The sequence below is a fragment of the Physeter macrocephalus genome, chromosome 6 (assembly GCF_002837175.3).
Source record: "Physeter macrocephalus isolate SW-GA chromosome 6, ASM283717v5, whole genome shotgun sequence".
Classification (NCBI taxonomy): domain Eukaryota; kingdom Metazoa; phylum Chordata; class Mammalia; order Artiodactyla; family Physeteridae; genus Physeter; species Physeter macrocephalus.
The window spans coordinates 41179500-41199638 of record NC_041219.1 but is presented as its reverse complement, the minus strand read 5'-3'; the positions used below and the strand labels follow the sequence as shown (position 1 = coordinate 41199638).

Sequence of the window (20139 nt, the reverse complement as noted above, 5' to 3'; positions counted from 1 at the left end):
CTCCCCATTCCTCACCAAGCCTCTCCGGCTTTCTCTTTGTAGCATGGATCACCACTCAGCAGAGTATGAATCTGTCTGTGAATCATCTCTCTTCCTGCACTAGACAGGAGGAGACACGCTCATGTAATTCATAGCTCTGTCCCCGAAGTCCTAAAACAGTGACTGACGGTGTTTGCTGAAGGAATGAACCACCTTGCATGAGCCACCTAAGAAGTCTGAAGCTCAGCCACCTCATCTCGGAAACAGAACACCCTCCCTCCCTGATGGGGTTGTGGGAAGATTGTTTAAATGTATACGGGAGAGCTCGGATTCAACACCACCCTGCTACCTACCTGTAATTGCTACCTACTGGTGCAATGGAGACACTTCCTTCTGGGATGTCACTGCAAGCTTCAACACCCAGCACTGGCTGTGCACCAAGAGAAGTCAAGATGGGCAGGAGATGGGGCATGGAGTGCCCTCTGCTGGGGCAAAAATGACAAATACCCACTATCTGAAGAGCCCACCCTAGAAAGAGAAGGAACCTTGCATTTTCAGGTTTCTTCCAAATAGTGCGATCTTAAACACTCAACTCTGTTGACTCCTTAAGCAATTTCTTGCTTCAGAGAGCAGTCAGCATATAAAACCCAGCTGAACACAAAGTGACTCTGTAAATCTACTCTCCGCTAGGCACGATGGACTCCTTTTCATCTGCACAAAACCCCTATTAAGTAGGAAGCAGCACCTCCAACTTTGGAAGAGACCATTTGAGCTCAGAGAGGTTAAGTTACTCAGCTGAGGACACACAGCATTTAAGAGGAGGTTTGGAAATTTGAATAAAGTGTACTGACTCAGCTACACCCCATCAGAAAAATCTTTAGAGAAGTGATTCCACTTTGCATCAGAGGATGGTCCTTTCCTCTTTGTGACTCTTCAAATGTTCTCACAACAGGTTACCTGTGTGAAATAATTTTCTCCAAATGTGGCCGATGGGTTCATGATTGCTGGCAGGTGTATTTATGACTACAGTTACAATATATGTCTGTGTCTCCTTGCCTCCTCCCTCCTAACCCCCTGCTTTCTAACTGTAAATGTCTGGAAATATAGATGGATAGAAATGAACAAATGGGGCATTCACCTTTTGCCTTTACTAAAAATGTTAACGGACACATCAATATCACGCAGTGAATCAGGTGGAGATTCCAATTACACTACTGGCTGAGGCTTTGACCTTAGTTCATTCAGTCACATGCTCTAGACCTTGGGTGCCTCAGTGAGCCTTGTTTAGACCAGGTGGGTGATCTTTGGCATCTTTCCTAGGATGACCTTCCAACATTCTAGGAAAATAAGAGGGGAAGAAAAGTAACACTTACTGCCATTCTATAACATGTACTCTACTTAGCCTGTTAACATGTGTATGAGGTAGTTTGTTTCCCTTCTCGTGGAGGAGAAACCGACCAGCAGTGATGTTAAGCAATTTGTCTACTGTCACCCTGTGATTTAAGTGTCACCTGTCATTTAGGGACACGCTCCCCCACCATCAGCTCCTGCTCTAGGTAAAGTCCTTGGGTAGTTTTCAAAGGCTTGATCTGCTTAGGTCGTAAGCTTGCCTAGATGATTCCTACCGTCCATTCCTGCTCATAATTGTATGAGTCTATGGCAGAAACAAAATACAAATTGCATTAAGGGTTTAACTGAATTTTCTGCTTATTATTGTCTTATAACCCCATCAGCCACAGAACATGGTCTGCCTTCTCATCCAAGATGGCCCCTGTTCCCGTCTCAGGGTTTGTCTTGTCCTTGTCTGGAACTTAAGCATTTTCACTTTAAAATGTCACCCACCAGTTGTTTCTACATCTGCAAGTTGTTGGGAGAGAGCAGTTTGCAGGCTCTTCACAGGCACAGCCTGGGTTCCAATACCAGCTCCCTTACTTACAACCTGGGGGACCTTGGCCAAAGAGTTGAAGATCCGTCAGCCTGCTTCCTCATCTATAAAATGGGACAAGTGTGAAGGTGTTTGGAGGAAAAAAAGAGATCACATATGGAAAATACCTAGCCCAGCCCGTGGCAGACAGTAAGCCCAAACGTCCAAACTCAAAAAGTTAACATGGCCCTTTCACCTCTGCCATGCAAATGAGAGAGATACTTCTTCAGCTTCGGTCCTAGAGTAAAAGAGATATGAAACACAGCCAAAGTTCCACACACTAATGAAAACTGTGCTCAGCTTTTCACCTTTTCATTCAGTGCTTTTTGTGGAATCCACAGTCACCCAGCAGCAGCCAGGTGGCTGACAGGGTCTTGGTGCTCCGGCCGGGTGTCAAGCCTGTGCCTCCGAGGTGGGAGAGCCAAGTTCAGGACACTGGTCCACCAGAGACCTCCCAGCCCCAGGTAACATCAATCGGCGACAGCTCTCCCAGAAATCTAGATCTCAACGCTAAGAGCCAGCTCCACTCAACAACCAGCAAGCTACAGTGCTGGACACCCTAAGCCAAACAACTAGCAAGACAAGAACACAACCCCACCCATTAGCAAAGAGGCTACCTAAAATCGTAATAAGTTCATAGACATCCCAAAACACACCACCGGACATGGTCCTGCCCACCAAAAGACAAGGTCCAGCCTCATCTTCCAGAACACAAGTCCCCTCCACCAGGAAGCCTACACAACCCACTGAACCAACCTTACCCACTGGGGGCAGACACCAAAAGCAACAGGAACTACAAGCCTGCAGCCTGTGAAAAGGAGACCCCAAACACAGTAAAGTGAGAAGACAGAGAAACACACAGCAGATGAAGGACCAAGGTAAAATCCCACAACACCAAACAAATAAACATGAAATAGGCAGTCTACCTGAAAGAGAATTCAGAGAAATGATACTAAAGATGATCCAAAATCTTGGAAACAGAATGGAGAAGAGAAACATTTAACAAGGGCCTAGAAGAACTAAAGAGCAAACAAACAATGATGAACAGCACAATAAATGAAATTAATAATTCTCTAGAAGGAATCAATAGCAGAAGAACGGAGGCAGAAGAACGGATAAGTGACCTGGAAGATGAAACAGTGGAAATAACTACCGCAGAGCAGAATAAAGAAAAAAGAATGAAAACAATTGAACACAATTACAGAGACCTCTGGGACAACATTAAATGCACCAACATTCGAATTATAGGGGTCCCAGAGAGAAGAGAAAAAGAAAGGGACTGAGAAAATATTTGAAGAGATAATAGTTGAAAACATCCCTAATATGGGAAAGGAAATAGTTAATCAAGTCCAGGAAGTGCAGAGAGTCCCATACAGGATAAATCCAAGGAGACATATTAATCAAACTATCAAAAATTAAATACAAAGAAAAAATATTAAAAGCAGCAAGGGAAAAACAACAAATAACATACAAGGGAATCCCCATAAAGTTAACAACTAATCTTTCAGCAGAAACTCTGCAAGCCAGAAGGGAGTGATAGGACATATTTAAAGCGATGAAACAGAAAAACCTACAACCAAGATTACTCTACCGAGCAAGTATCTCATTCAGATTCAACGGAGAAATTAAAAGCTTTACATACAAGCAGAAGCTAAGAGAATTCAGCATCACCAAACCAGCTTTACAACAAATCCTAAAGGAACTTCTCTAGGCGAGAAACACAAGAGAAGGAAAAGACCTACAATAACAAACCCAAAACAATTAAGAAAATGGTAAAAGGAACACACATATCAATAACTACCTTAAATGTAAATAGATTAAATGCTCCAACCAAAAGACACAGACTGGCTCAATGCATACAAAAACAAGACCCATATATATGCTGTCTACAAGAGATGCACTTCAGACTTACGGACACATACAGAATGAAAGTGAGGGGATGGAAAAAGATATTCCATGCAAATGGAAATCAAAAGAAAGCTGGAGCAGCAATTCTCATATCAGACAAAATAGACTTTACAATAAAGACCATTATAAAAGACAAAGAAGGACACTACATAATGATCAAGGGATCAATCCAAGAAGAAGATATAACAATTGTAAATATTTATGTACCCAACATAGGAGCACCTCCATACATAAGGCAAATGCTAACAGCCATAAAAGGGGAAATCGACAGTAACACGGTCATAGTAGGGGACTTTAACACCCCACTTTGACCAATAGACAGATCATCCAAAACGAAAATAAATAAGGAAACACAAGCTTTAAATGATACATTAAACAAGATGGACTTAATTGATATTTATAGGACATTCCATCCAAAAACAACAAAATACACTTTCTTCTCAAGAGCTCATGGAACATTCTCCAGGATAGATCATATCTTGGGTCACAAAGCAAGCCTTGGTAAATTTAAGAAAATGGAAATCACATCAAGTATCTTTTCCAACCACAATGCTATGAGACTAGATATCAAAGGAAAAAATCTGTAAAAAATATAAACACATGGAGGCTAAACAATATACTACTAAATAACCAAGAGATCACTGAAGAAATCAAAGAGGAAATAAAAAATATCTAGAAACAAATGACAATGAAAACACAATGACCCAAAACCTATGGAAAGCAGCAAAAGCAGTTCTAAGGGGGAAGTTTATAGCAATACCATCCTACCTCAAGAAATATCTTGAATAAACAACCTAACCTTACACCTAAAGCAATTAGAGAAAGAAGAACAAAAAAACCCCAAGGTTAGGAGAAGGAAAGAAATCATAAAGATCAGATCAGAAATAAATGAAAAAGAAATGAAGGAAACAATAGCTAAGATGAATAAAACTAAAAGCTGTTTCTCTGAGAAGATAAACAAAATTGATAAACCACTAGCCAGACTCATCAAGAAAAAAAGGGAGAATACTCTAATCAATAGAATTAGAAATGAAAAAAAAGAAGTAACAATTGACCCTGCAGAGATATAAAGGATCATGAGAGATTACGACAAGTAACTGGATTCCAATACAATGGACAACCTGGAAGAAATGGAAAAATTCTTAGAAAAACACAACCTCCCGACACTGAACCAGCAATAAACAGAAAATATAAACAGACCAATCACAAGCACCAAAATTAAAACTGTGATTAAAAATCTTCCAACAGGGGGGCTTCCCTGGTGGCGCAGTGGTCGCGCGTCCGCCTGCCGATGCAGGGGAACTGGGTTCGCGCCCCGGTCTGGAAGGATCCCACATGCCGCGGAGCGGCTGGGCCCATGAGCCATGGCCGCCAGCCTGCGCGTCCGGAGCCTGTGCTCCGCAACGGGAGAGGCCACAACAGAGGGAGGCCCGCATACCACAAAAAAAAAAAAAAAAAATCTTCCAACAAACAAAAGCCCAGGACCAGATGCCTTCACAGGCAAATTCTATCAAACATTTACAGAAGAGCTAACACACATCCTTCTCAAAGTCTTCCAAAATATAGCAGAAGAAGGAACACTCCCAAACTGATTCTACGAGTCCACCATCACCCTGATACCAAAACCAGACAAAGATTTTGCACACGCACAAAAAAAACTACAGACCAATATCACTGATGAACATAGATGTAAAAATCCTCAACAAAATATTAGCAAACAGATTCCAACAGCACCTTAAAAGGATCATACACTATGATCAAGTAGGGTTTATCCCAGGAATGCAAGGATTCTTCAATATACACAAATCAAACATTGTGATAAATCATATTAACAAATTGAAGAATAAAAACCATATGATCATCTCAATAGATGCAGAAAAGGCTTCCAACAAAACTGAACACCCATTTATGATAAAAACTCTCCAGAAACTAGGCATAGAGGGAACTTACCTCAACATAATAAAAGCCACATATGACGAACCCACAGCCAACAGTATTCTCAGTGGTGAAAAACTGAAACCATTTGCACTAAGATCAGGAAGAAGACAAGGTTGCCCACTCTCACCACTATTATTCAACATAGTTTTGGAAGTTTTAACCACAGCAATCAGAGAAGAAATAAAAGGAATCCAAATCAGAATAGAAGAAGTAAAACTGTCACTGTTTGCAGATGACATGATACTATACATAGAGAATCCCAAAGATGCTACCAGAAAACTCCTAGAGCTAATCAATGAATTTGGTAAAGTAGCAGGATATAAAATTAATGCACAGAAATCCCTTGCATTCCTATACATTAATGATGAAAAATTTCAAAGAGAAATTAAGGAGACACTCCCATTTACCACTGCAACAAAAAGAATAAAATACCTAGGAATAAACCTACCTAAGGAGACAAAAGACCTGTAGGCAGAAAACCATAAGACACTGATGAAAGAAATTAAAGATGATACAAACAGACAGAGAGATATACCACGTTCTTGGATTGGAAGAATCAATATTGTGAAAATGACTATACTACTCAAAGCAATCTACAGATTCAATGCAATCCCTATCAAACTACCAAGGGCATTTTTCACAGAACTAGAACAAAATATTTCACAATTTGTATGGAAACATAAAAGACCCCGAATAGCCAAAGCAATCTTGAGAAAGAAAAACGGAGCTGGAGGAATCAGGATCCCCGACTTCACCGTATACTACAAAGCTACAGTAATCAAGACAGTATGGTACTGGCACAAAAACAGAAATATAGATCAATGGAACAGGACAGAAAGCCCAGAGATAAACCCACGAACATTTGGTCACTTTATCTTTGATAAAGAAGGCTAGAATATATAACGGTGAAAAGACAGCCTCTTCAATAAGTGGTGCTGGGAAAACTGGACAGCTACATGTAAAAGAATGAAATTAGAACACTCGCTAACACCATACACAAAAATAAACTCAAAATGGATTAAAGACCTAAATGTAAGGCCAGACACTATAAAACTCTTAGAGGAAAACATAGGCAGAACACTCTATGACATTAAATCACAGCAAGATCCTTTTTGACCCACCTCCTAGAGAAATGGAAATAAAAACAAAAATAAACAAATGGGACCTAATGAAACTTAAAAGCTTTTGCACAGCAAAGTAAACCATAAACCAGACGAAAAGGCAACCCTCAGAATGGGAGCACACATGTGCAAATGAAGCAACTGACAAAGGATTACTCTCCCAATATACAGGCAGCTCGTGCAGCTCAATATCAAAAGACAAACAACCGAGTCCAAAAATGGGCAGAAGATCTAAACAGACATTTCTCCAAAGAAGATATACAGATTGCCAACATACACATGAAAGGATGCTCAACATCACTAATTATTAGAGAAATGCAAATCAAAACTACAATGAGGTATCCCCTCACACCAGTCAGAATGGCCATCATCAAAGAACCTACAAACAATAAATGCTGGACAGGGTATGGAGAAAAGGGAACCCTCTTGCACTGTTGGTGGGAACGTAAATTGATACAGCCACTATGGAGAACAGTATGGAGATTCCTCAGAAAACTAAAAACAGAACTACCATATGACCCAGAAATCTACTGGGCATACACCCTGAGAAAACCATAATTCAAAAAGAGTCATGTATCACAATGTTCATTGCAGCTCTATTTACAATAGCCAGGACATGGAAGCAACCTAAGTGTCCATCGACAGATGAATGGATAAAGAAGATGTGGCACATATATACAGTGGAATATTACTCAGCCATAAAAAATGAAATTTAGTTATTTGTAGTGAGGTGGATGGACCTAGAGTCTGTCATACAGAGTGAAGCAAGTCAGAGAGAAAAACAAATACCATTCACTAACACATATATATGGAATCTTAAAAAAAAAATGGTTTTGAAGAACCTAGGGGCAGGACAGCAATAAAGATGCAGACGCAGAGACTGGACTTGAGGACACGGGGAGGGGGAAGGGTAAGCTGGGACGAAGTGAGAGAGTAGCACTGACATATATACACTACCAAATGTAAAGCAGATAGCTAGTGGGAAGCAGCCCCATAGCACAGGGAGATCAGCTCTGTTACATTTAGCTGATTCACTCTGTTATACAGCAGAAACTAACACACAATTGGAAAGCAATTATACTCCAATAAAGATGTTTAAAAAAAAAAAAAAGTTAACGTGAGCCCGACCAGGGTCAGCAAGTGAGGTAAGCAAAGACCAGGGGCTCTTTCTTCTCAATTCAGCTCTGAGCACGGGATGACACAGGGACAACCAGGAAGGGCAGGGACCATGACAAAGTGGAGCAACCACACACTGGGCAAAGGCACAGCTACTACTCAGCTCCAGCCAATGGGTGTTATTGTGAAATGAGGGTCCAGTTTGCTAGGTATTTCCATTTTATTAAGAAAAGCCAGATATGATTTTTATGTGCAATCTCCAAATTTTTAACTGTTAATAATGAATTCAAAAACGGTAAAGGCAGTTGGTAGGCCAAACCCAACACATCTGCAGGCCAGAGGCAGCCAATTACTGTTTAACAAGCAATAAACAGATATTGCTATTGCTTCCATTATAGTTTAAATAGTACATAGCCTTTTCATGTTTTCCTATCTCCTACAATACAGTAAAAGTTTCCTTTCTTTTCCAGGCACCACAGCTTTATGAAGATGTTTATTGACTAATGCAGATGGGAATGTTTATCCGATGTGGTTTGGTGTCCATATTATGAAATAATATCATTTCTATATTAATTGGAGCTATGTCATTGCCAGAGTTCTGGTAGGAATACTGGTCTTGTTTCAAATTGATGAAAACACTCTTTCAGAATTAGGGTTTTATGGGCAAATTTCCAATCTTGAAGTCAGAGCTGTGATCAGACCCTCACAGGGGGAATACATGTCCAAATGGTGAGGTATAGAAGGAAGAAAAAATGGAAATGTGGTTACATAGAAATGTTAAACATCTATCTCCAAAGAAAAGTCCCATGCTTAAAAAGCATTTGAATTTCAAAGTTAAACAGTGACACAGAATCTTAAATCCCAAAGGTTAATAAAATCCCTCTCATCTGAAAAGAATGCAAGACCCACACCAGCTCTTCAAATTCAGGTACTTATTCAAGACTTGCATAGGTTAAAAAATAAATAAATAAAACACATACAGGAAAGTAAACAAATCATAAATGAAAAACTGGATGAAATGTCACAAAGTGAACACACCTGTATAATCACACAGGTTAAAAAGTAAATTCAATTACTGCCAGCGCCCCCAAGTCTTCTTTTTGTCCTGTCCCAGTCTCATCTCCATCCCTAGATTACTGTTTGCCCATATAATTCAAATCATACAATATTTATTCTTTTGTGTCTGTCTTCTTTTGTGCAGTATTATCTGTGAGTAGATTTTCATGGCTCTGCTGTACTTCATGATATAAATATGCCACTATTTATGTGTTTATTTTCACTGTGGACAGGCATTTCACACACACCGGTGTGAACGTGCTCTTACACGTCTTTTGCGCTAATGTAGACACATTTCTCCCTGATAGATGGCTGGGGACAGAACTGATATGTTGGGCTGATAACATCAAAGAGTCTTCCAAGTAGTTACACAAGTGGCTCTCATTTACTTAAAATTAATAGACCTCTTTAACCATCAACAGGTTGATGAAATCCCCCTCCTTTTGTTAAATTGGCATCTGAAGCTAAAAAATAAACGAAATCACTTTCAGACCAGAACCCCCAGAGAACAGAAGTTCTGGGCCTTTCAATTCAGAAAACCTTAACCTATCACTGGTTACCGATGAAGCACCTATTATAGGCAATGTACTATAATCCAAAATTGTTTGAACAGGCAAACACATCTGAATACAATGCCTTTTTCATGAGCGCTAAGTCCTGCTAGATATTCATGTATCAAATCAAAATTATTGAAGCCAAAACTCCTGGAGCAGGATAAGATGTCCATATGAGAAAATAGATGGTACAACACCACTTTACTTTGTCTCTAAAGAACAATAACAAGATGGAGGGGATGCAGGAGCATAGGACTGGAGGGGAGGGGTATGGAGGACCAAATGATGGTTCCGCAAATATGTCCACATCCTAATCCCCACAACCTGTGACTATGTTACCTTACCTGGCAAAAGGGACTTGGCAGGTGTGATTAAATTAACGGTTTTGAGATGGGACAATTATCCTGGATTATCCAGATGGGCTCAATGTAATCGCAAGGGTCCTGGTAAGAGGGAGGCAGGAAGGTCACAATCAGAGAAGGAGATGTGACCACAGAGGCAGAGGTCGCAGTCAGAAAGAGTAATTTGAAGACGCTACTCTTCTGGCCTTGGAGATGGAGGAAGGGGCCACAAGCCAAGGAAAAGAGCAGCCTTTAGAAGATGAAAAGGGCCGGGAGATGAATTCTCCCCTGGGGTCTCCAGAGGAAACCAGCCCTGGCAGCATCTTGGCTTTAGCCCAATGAGACTCATTTTAGGTTTCTGACTTCTGAAACTGTTAAGATAATAAATGTGTGCTTTTTAAAGCCGCTACATTCGTGGTAACTGGCTCCGGCAGCCACTGGAAACTAATACAAGGTAGCTGCTGGGATTCGTGGAAACCAGTTTTCCTGACTCCTGGTCTAAGACTCTTGCCATGAGCTCTTCCAGGAGATGCAGCCAACTGACACCTCAGGGTCATTTTCTCCACCCCAGCAGGATCACCGGTATGATTTTAAGGTCAAAAGCTGGGTTTAAGAAAAGTAGAGGTTACCTTAGCAACCAACTCACAACCAAATAAAACCGTGATAGACCTCCCCTGCCCTCTTAGGTTCCCAGACCTTGAAGAGATGCCTTTTTGCCCAAGGCAAGAACCGCAGACACACGCAGCCCCCGTGCCCTGTGGCGGGGTACCACTCGCAGGGTCTCACTTACACCTTCTCATCCGTTATAGGCTTTTGCTTAGGCCCGGCACTGATGCTATTAAGCACTGGCTAGGAAAGCCCTTCATTTCTGATCTATTAAAAAAAAAAAAAAATCAGCATGACTTTTATATTACCCTTACCATCTCATTTCGCATTCAGCATCCTATGTTCTTAGACCCCATCACATCCTTCTACGGTAATATCCGTATTAAGTTGGGGCCACTGGCAGGAAGGCAAACTAGCTCGGCTGCCATCACAGCTGCCACACAGCCTAGCCTCACGGGCCAATGAAAAACCTTCGGCACATTGTCCGCTAGCACCTTGCACGGTCTGAATTCACCGACCTCCTGGCACCGTGTCTGCGCTGACGGACGGGGAGAGGGGATGCAGGGCTGGGAAATGAGTCATGTTTGGTCAAGCCCGCATCTCCCCTACTCCTCTGTTCACGTGCCCCGTGATCCCCTGTGACGATAAACCAAAGAAAACGCTTTAACTTACAACTCTGGTTCTCACGGCAACTCCTCGACATGGTCAAATGTCAGGACCTCGTTTCTTCCTGTTGAAATTTATAGTGACGACTCTCCAGCCGTTCATTTCAGGAGGAGTTTGTGCTGATAAGAAGCGCATGAACAGTGAAGAGGGTTCAGGACCCACAAAATGCAGGTCCGGGCTGGAATCGGCTAGGAATTAACATCCTATGCCTGTTCATGACACTGCTTTTAAATATTCTGGACGTTGCGGCCTCTGAAGACACTTGCTTTTAAACAACACCCACACCCTCGCCGGCCCACCTCCCTGAGCACAGGAAGCCTCTACGAAGCGTCTGCGCAGAGCTGGTTATAAAGGATCAGAGGGCAACGTGTGAACAATTTTCCGAACCACTGAAAAGCACCCTTTTCCACCTGCTGCTAACTCAACAGCAGCTGAACGCCATCTCCCTGATGGGCAGAAAAGCAAGAACCACACCCCGCAAACAAAACTCTCATGCCCATGAGAAAAGGCGATTCTGGCAGAAAATAACAGACATGCTCTAAATTCAAGTGGAGGGGTGTTTAAGCAGAACTAGTCAAGTCCCAGAATTAACATCCCAACCAGAAGGCAGGTGAGGCCCCTGGCACCATATCCTGAGGTCTCAAAATCAGAGATGCTCAGAGAGCCAGGAGAAGCCCTTGTCTACCACTGGCTCCTGCTGCCCTTTAGGAGCAGAATCCTTTCCAGCCAACATTGACTGAGAACCCACCAGAGCGATGCTCAGGCTGTGGGAATGTGATGAAGAGTGAAACAGACTCTTGTCTCAAGAATCTCACGGGCAAGTGGTTAGAAAGACACCAAACAAGCAAAACATCCCTCGGTTGAGTGTTGTCAGAGAAGTGTCCACATAGGATCAGACGTTAGAGGAAAACGACACTGAATATGGGCGCTGAAGGTGCAGGCTGGGAGGAAGGGCTGTGGAAAAAGAGAACTGTATCCTGGACAGAAAGAACAAAGAGCAAAAAGGAAGGCGTTTTCTCAGGGTGTTGGACGAGGCACCCTCACCTGAGTGAAGACAGAAATTATGAGCTAAGGCAGAAAGCCTGTGAAAGACCCCAGAGCCATGATAAGGAGTCTGGAGTTAATCCAGGAAGCAATGAAGACAGCTGTCGGCACTTAAAGGCAGACGAGTGCACATTCCTTCGCTCATTCACTCATTCAACAAACAGTTCTCCTGGCACGTAGTAGGTGCTAGAGATGGAAGGACGGACAGAGTGAACCACTTCCCTCCTGATGCTGGTAGTCAGTCGTGAAGACAGCAATTACAAAAACGAGAAAAACGAAGGGCCCTGAGTATGAGGGAGGGGACAGGCTGAGGAGTTGGCGGGGGGCGGGGTCAGGACGGGGTAGCTGAGGAAGCCAGCGAGTTAAGGGTGAGGGGCAATCACGTTTAAGCTGAGACAGGAGGCTCCAAGTCAGGCAGGCAAAGACAGGAGGGGGAGGAACAACGTGTGCAAAGTCCAGAGGACCGAGGGCAGTGCACACCAGCCTCAAGGAAGTCTAGGGTGGCTGGATGGGGAACGTGAAGAGGGTGCGAGGAGATGGGGCCGGAGGGCAGACGAAGGTGGCTGCCACATCAGTCCTGAGGCCGAAGGATGAACGCAGACAGCTGAGCCAGGGCATCAGCGGAGCTGAAAGGAAGGAAACAAGAGACACAGAGGCAAGAGGTCAAGATCAGATTCAACCGGATACGGCAGCCAAGCGATGGAGGGAATGAAGAAGGACGAGAATGAAGGCTTAGAGCCTGGAGCAAGGGTAGCTGGGGATGTTAGTGGAGATGGCAGAGGAACAAAGGAGGGTGTGGGAAGAAATGAAGTCAGTAGCATTTAGGAACTTCGGGATTAAAGCACCAGCCAAAAGAATCCCCTGATTAGCATCCTCAACCAATGGTCACTTGGCCTTTGACCAACAGCTCTGGGAAGGGGGGGGTCTCAATGCTTTCCCAGACGGTGCACTCCAACGCCTGGCAAACGTGTCAGAACAGCCGTTCTTTCTTACACTGAGAAAGGTCCTGCTACGCCATAACTTTTATGCACTGATCCTGGATCCACACTCCCGAGCGAATCACAATAAGCCTATTCCCTCCTCCTGTCCTATTTCCCATTAATTGGAGAAGATTCTGCTCATTTCCAATTCATTCAAACCCAGTGCTTAGAATCATAAGCGTGTAGAATGTTAGTGCACCAATAGGTGAGCTTCATTTCTACAACGTCATTTCAAGCAGGAAGAGGTAAAGAGAGAGGCATGATCATGCCCCAAATCACCAACTACTCTGGCTGAGTTGATTTTAGAGCCTGAGACCCTGACCCCAGCCAGCGCTCTCTCAATATGTCGTGCTTCTCGTGTAATCTGACTCCAGAGCCTTATGCTAAGAGCATCCACATCTCAGAGAGAGTTCTAGACCCTGCTCTCAGGAGATGATCCATGGAAATTAAACAGGGTTGAAAAAGAAATACACCCACATAAAGCCTGAATAGCATTACCACGAATCCAGGCAGCTACTCTATCCCTGATTTATGGCTCCACCTGCCTTGAAACAGAAAACTCAAGGGTATCAGTAAGTGGACTGAAAAGTTGTTATGTTTAACCACAGAGAAAAGAATGTCTCTGCAGGCTCTTTTGGAAGTGTACAGATGCCTGGGGCAACCGGCAGGAACTCTGAGGAGGAAACCTTTGTCTCTGGATAAACACTCAGCCTTTTCTAGTCTCAAGATCTCCGGGTCAGGACCGGTCAGGCAGATCACCCTGTGCAATTGCCCCTGATGCTCACACTTCTGTTTGCACACCTCTCATCCCTGCCTCCCGGGGCAGCTCGTCCCAGCAGTGGACAGAAGGACCCTTATTATGATGAGCTTACATCTGGCTCCCTGCCACGTCCCTCCATAGATTCAGGGGCCATCAGAGTAAGCCTGATCTCTTTCAGGTGACGGCCCTTTGACTGTTGGCTGAAGCTGATCCTGTACACCTGGAGCCTCTGCTTCTCCAAGGCAAACAGCCCCATTTTTTCCACTATATCGTATGAAACAAGGTCTGAGTTGACAAGATCATTCACCTATATTCTCCTAAATGTGCTGACCTGTCTAGATTGTTCTTAAAGTGTAGCATCCAGAAATAAATGCAGTGGACCAGTGGACTAACTGGGCCCAGTAAAAGAAATCAGTGGACTAACTGATACCCGGTAAAAGAAATCCGTCACCTTCATCTTTCTAGCTAGAATGCTTCTGTTAATGGACCCACGTCATCCAGCTCCTATTTAATGCAATCTATCTGCCAGCCTAATAAAATCATTCAAAGTCAAGGAGCACAGTCCCTCTATCGGCCAGGGCTGGACCAGAGAGCATGATGCTGTAAAGCGACCTTCAAGTCGGTATCAGGCCATCACTAAGTGCAGCCAGGTATGAATTCTCCAGAACCCAGATCAACTCCTAGTTTCTCCTCTTTGGGGAACTGCACCATTTACCTTTGGGGGCCACCCCTCCCCAGGTTCCCTCCACATGCTTAAGGGAACTCTTCTCTACCCTGTGACCAGAAATAGGCACAGGGCTCAGGGCTGCCCAACCACAGTGAATGCTCTCCAGACCACGAGTGACCAGAGGCAATCCAATCAGAAGTAATGCTGGAGAATTAGGGGGAGGAAGTCCTCCTTTTTCTACAAGGGACTGGTAAGGATAAGTTGTAAGCCAAAGCTTTCACTGTGTAGGAAAAGCTACTCTTGAAAGAAACCATAGCAGAGAAAAGTAGAGCAAAGGAGAGAGACAGAGCTACAAAAATATCATTGGAGCCCCTGGATCCAACCCTGCCTGAAGCCAGGCCTACCTTTGAACTTACTACTTTTATTAGTCCCCAAATTGCCTTTTCGCCAAAATAATTTGAATGTTGGGTTTCTACCAATGAGTGAAAAATCAAAATTGTACAATTTCCCTCACACACATCCAAAAACATCATGTGACACTTTGTCAGCACCCCCCCAACCCCCCACCAAAGTCTACCCTCATTGAAGCCCAATCCACAACATGGTATTACAGCTCTCAAGTCCAATAATCCAGGCCACATCTTGCCTGGCTTTGGGCCCTTGGGGACGTCACTGAAGCTGATCTTCCTTTTGCCCTCCTCATCTGTCCCCACCACATAGGATTACTGTGGAGGAAGAGTTAACAGGTGTCAAGTCCTTACAACAACGCCAGGCATGTAGAAATGCTCAAAATATTATGGTGTATATTGTTATCATCATTATTGTTATTGTTGTTATACTATTATTATTATAGTCATACCGGCAAAGTCAATGTTTTAGTGTATTAAACCTGCGCCAGTACCGATGCTCTTGGCCTTCTTTCATAGGGTCTCTTCCATCATCCCTGGAGAATGCTTCCTTCTACCTCTTCCAGTGCCAAAACCAACTCACCTTCCTCCCTCTGATCTCTCTGCCAAAAATTAACCATCCACTGCCATACATAATCTATCTAGCTGCTTAGATGAAAGCTCTACTACTCCGGGGATGTCTGGGGCAGGAAAGGGACAGGGGTGTGGCCCTGGGCCCTTCCCTGCTATGCAGGCACAGAGTTCCACCTCGTTTATATTCAGCCTAGCGAACTCAGGGCAAACCTCAGGCAGTGAACTCCTAATTAAAAGGTAGCCTTGAGCTGTCAATAAAATTATGCATAAAGGACATGTTTAAAAAAACACAGTAGTGACTTCCTGGAGACAGATTTTCACTTGAGATATATATATATATATATATATATATATATATTTAACTCAAGTGTTGCGGTAAATAAACAGTGTGCTCTTCAACACGGCCACTCCTTCCCTCCCCGAAGCTTAGAAAACCATCTTTGATACTCAGAACACTGCACTGCATTTGAAACCGCTGGCTGGAAGGATGTGAGACCCATCTTTTCCGTGGATTTCGGGAACGCGGCAGGGATAAGCGTTTGTTATTTGTTTGGGAAAGGCGACTCCTTTGCTGAGCTCCTGTGCTCAGCTGGTCAGCATCACTGCTCATCTTCTGTACCCAGCACGCCTGACAGCCTCAATCACCCTCTCCCCCAGCGCCCTGGGCTTGCCTTATCTTAACAGAGTATCACGTACAGCAATGAACAGAGATCACGTGTTAACCTGTCTCCTCCACTGCACTCCGAAGGTCCCAATCTGTTATCACCGGATTCCCAGTACCTGGTTTAGCATAGATGTTAAAGAGTAGCAGAATGCTGAATGTGCAGATAAGTCAATGAATAGATGAAAGAATGAATGAAACATCTTACTCCACAAGTAGCTAAGTAATTCCCCCCAGGACCCAACCTTCTCCCCTTTATCGACACGCGATCAGCCTGCACAGCTGCTATCTGACGTTTGTGTAACCTCCGCCACGCTGCTGCATCCAGGGGGGCGCCTTATTTTTGCTTTTGTATTTAGCTTTTCCTCCTCCCGTTACTAACTCCCTCTAATTGCCTCTGTGAACCTAGGCAAATCTTTTCCTGTGATCGGGCATCAAAATTCCATTGTTCTACAGAATGAGAAACTGGGATTAGAAGACTTGGAGGTTCTTCCTAGGACTCTGGGACAGCCAGTGTTCCTTCCTCCTTCCATCCCTCTCCCTGTGGGAAAGCTTCCTTCTTACCGTCAAAGCTCCCAGCAAACAGGTAAAGCCAGGTGACGGCTGGGATGCAGAGCAGAGTCAATGAGGCAGCCAGGAATTTCCGTCTCCCTCTGCAGATTCCCAGCATCCTCTCAGAAGTGGCAATCCCTAATCCCAGCGCCGTTTCTCTGCCCGGAGCATGGAGTCCTCGGCCTCCCTCATAATACTTTCTGAAAGAAAAGAGCAAAGAGGAAGGGCTGAGTTCTTAGCACTGTCAATGGATGCAAATTGCAAAAGAGAAATATCCTGCAGGTCCTGAAAGTGGTTCAACCCATCTACAATTTCCTGCTAACCTTTCATCCCAAGAGATGATGCTGCAGTCTTGCAGTCTACCCAAACTGAGAGAGTTCTTTACAAAATAAACAAATGCAGGATGATACAAACTGTAACAGATCTCTCTCTCTCTCTCTCTCACATGCATACATACACGCATATATTTTACAGTTTAGGTGAGTTCTGAAGCCTGGACTAAACACTTATTAAAAGAGCACCTAGTTAGCATCTTATATGTACCAAGCACTGACCAGGTACTGTGTTTTCAAAAATGACCAGAGTGAGGGTTGGCTTTAAAGAACACCGTCTAACAAGAAAGACCAACATAAAACATCCACAGGAACCCCAGGAATGTGATGACTGAGATTTGCACAGACCTCTGTGGGAGGACAGATGAAAGTGCCGACCCATCCATGTTTAGTCAAGAGGGCAAAACAGTTCCCGTGTTCCCGGCAGAGAGAACTGCGGAAGGCGGGCAAGGCTAACAGACAGCACGCTCAAGGGAAAGGAGACCGGAGAGGCCCCAACGTCATGGGTGGGAGGTTACATCTCAATCACAGTGGAAAACCTAGAAACACTCCACAGGGACTGTCTTAATAGCTTCCACCCTTTCACAGAAGATGTCCAGAAAAGCATGAAACAATTCAAACATGCAGAGACCGCAGAGGAGCAGACAACCTACAACCAGCCTGCGGAGGGACAATCGTGGACCACGCAGAAGGCTGGCTGAGACAGGCTCAAAGAAGACGCAGAAGGTCAATCCAGACCGAGTAGAGGGCAAATGATCTTTCACCTGAGTACCTGACCAGGAAGGCATGTGACTTACAAAAAAATTTAAAAACCAACAGACCATACAATCTCATGTCCTCCCAGCTCCTAACACAGACATCACAGTGGCTGGAGGTGGAGAGAAAAGTCCACGTGGAGCCTCCTTCACAGAGCAGAACTGCCACGGCAGACAGTTATAAAAGGCTGCAGATTCCTGAGGAAGGGATGACCACCAAAGAGCTGGTTTAAATGTCCCCTTGAATGTGTCCTTCCCTCTGCCGTAACCCTTAAACCCTATGTGACAATGGTCCGGTTTAAGTGTCTTCCTTCCGCACCAACCTTGGTGTGTTTCCAGAAGGTAGGGGCCCCGTCTGACTCACCTTGTATTCACTAAGACTTAGCCTACCGCCTCTCACCTGCAGAGCCTGATAATTGTCTGTCGAACAAAGAAACGGAATCAGATTCGAACCAAAGGAGACCCTCCCAGGCTTCAGGAATCTGTGTTCGGCAACTTGCCGGCAATAAACGCCCAACGGAGCCAACCTCAGCTGTCAAGGCTAAGCTTTCTTCTGTGACCACTCTGACGGGATTTTCTAAATGGCCCTCTTTGGAAATAGATCAAAGACCACAGGGCTGGAGGGTGTGCACGAGAAAGTCAAAGCCGAAAAACGCAAAATCCCTTTAAACAAAGAATGTGGACTTGAGAAGTCCCCCCAGGGAAGTTTTCCATTCTGAAGTTAGGGAAACAAACCCTACACACAAACTCCGCTAGGCACTAAGAATGAGAAGCACAGCAATGCTGGTGATCTCTCAGGAAGAGGGAGTGTTGTGAGGAGAGGCTGGGCATTTATAAAGATCTGGATGCAAATCCAGCTGTCACACTTGACTAGCTATGACCTTGGCAAGGCGCCCATCTCTGGGGAAGCTTCATTTTGTCCATCTATAACATAAGCGCTGCCCTCTGTAGTGGGGGATGGTATGAGCCTTAAATGAGAGCACCCTAGAATAAGTGACTAGCAAAGATGATCAAGCACAAGGCAGACGTGACCCCACCGCCCTTCCAGAACACCAAAGAGCAGCCTTACTTACATTTTTTCATCTCTCGCCATTCCCACCCTCCCCCGCCACAACAGGGTTTGGTAGAAAATAGATTTCAAAAAATAGGTCTTGAGTGACATGGCATATGGGTATTTTAAACCTGAAAGACCCACCTATTTAATCCTCCTTCAGGTGGTAGGTACCATTACACTAAAATCACTTTTTTTTTTCCCACAGTTCACTTAATTATGGTAAAGGCAACTAGCAGTAAGTAGCACTTATTATGTGTCAAGCACCTTCCAGTGTTTTTTTACTTGTTTGATTCTCAAACTAGCCTATGAGGTAGGTGCTATGTTTTCCTTCCCATTTTATAGATGAGAAAACCAAGGTACAGAAAGATGGATTAACCGTCCAAAGGTTACACACACCTAGGGCAGAGACACCTCAGGCGCTGTTCTCCTTAAGTAATTCATTCTAACGGCTTTGCCAGGCAGGCATTTTCCTTCTGATGGAAACTAAAGCCGTCATACTGAATCTTATTATTTTCTTTCCCAGGGTCAAACATATCACCACTGTTTGCTCCCATTCCCCCCCTCCCCAAAAAAAGTGCAATAGACAGAAATATAATTGGAAAAGCTATAGAAGAATTTATAATTTAGAGGAAAGTAGGAACATATATGGAGCAGAACTCAAGTGGTATTACTATTTAAATAATACCTTTAAAGACTCTTTACAACAGACAGCAGAAGCAAGAAGAACTACAATCCTGCAGCCTGTGGAACAAAAACCACATTCACAGAAAGATAGACAAGATGAAAAGGCAGAAGGCTGTGTACCAGATGAAGGAACAAGAGAAAACCCCAGAAAAAAAAACTAAATGAAGTGGAGATAGGCAAGCTTCCAGAAAAAGAATTCAGAATAATGATAGTGAAGATGATCCAGGACCTTGGAAAAAGAATGGAGGCAAAGATCGAGAGGATGCAAGAAATGTTTAAAAAAGACCTAGAAGAATTGAAGAACAAACAAACAGAGATGAACAATACAATAACTGAAATGAAAAATACACTAGAAGGAATCAATAGCAGAATAACTGAGGCAGAAGAACGGATAAGTGACCTGGAAGACAGAATGGTGGAATTCACTGCTGCAGAACAGAATAAAGAAAAAAGAATGAAAA

At 43.8% G+C, this 20139-nt stretch overlaps 1 long non-coding RNA gene across 2 annotated transcripts in view; it reads right to left on the bottom strand.

The window, feature by feature from the left end:
• Window positions 1-16863: 16863 nt before the first annotated feature.
• Window positions 16864-20139, bottom strand: part of LOC129392174 (uncharacterized) — a 77308-nt gene continuing 74032 nt past the window's right edge. For both annotated transcript variants that reach the window (XR_008617581.1, XR_008617580.1), the window contains exon 3: window positions 16864-17053. This is a non-coding gene — a long non-coding RNA (uncharacterized lncRNA). The remainder of the gene's footprint in view (window positions 17054-20139) is intronic.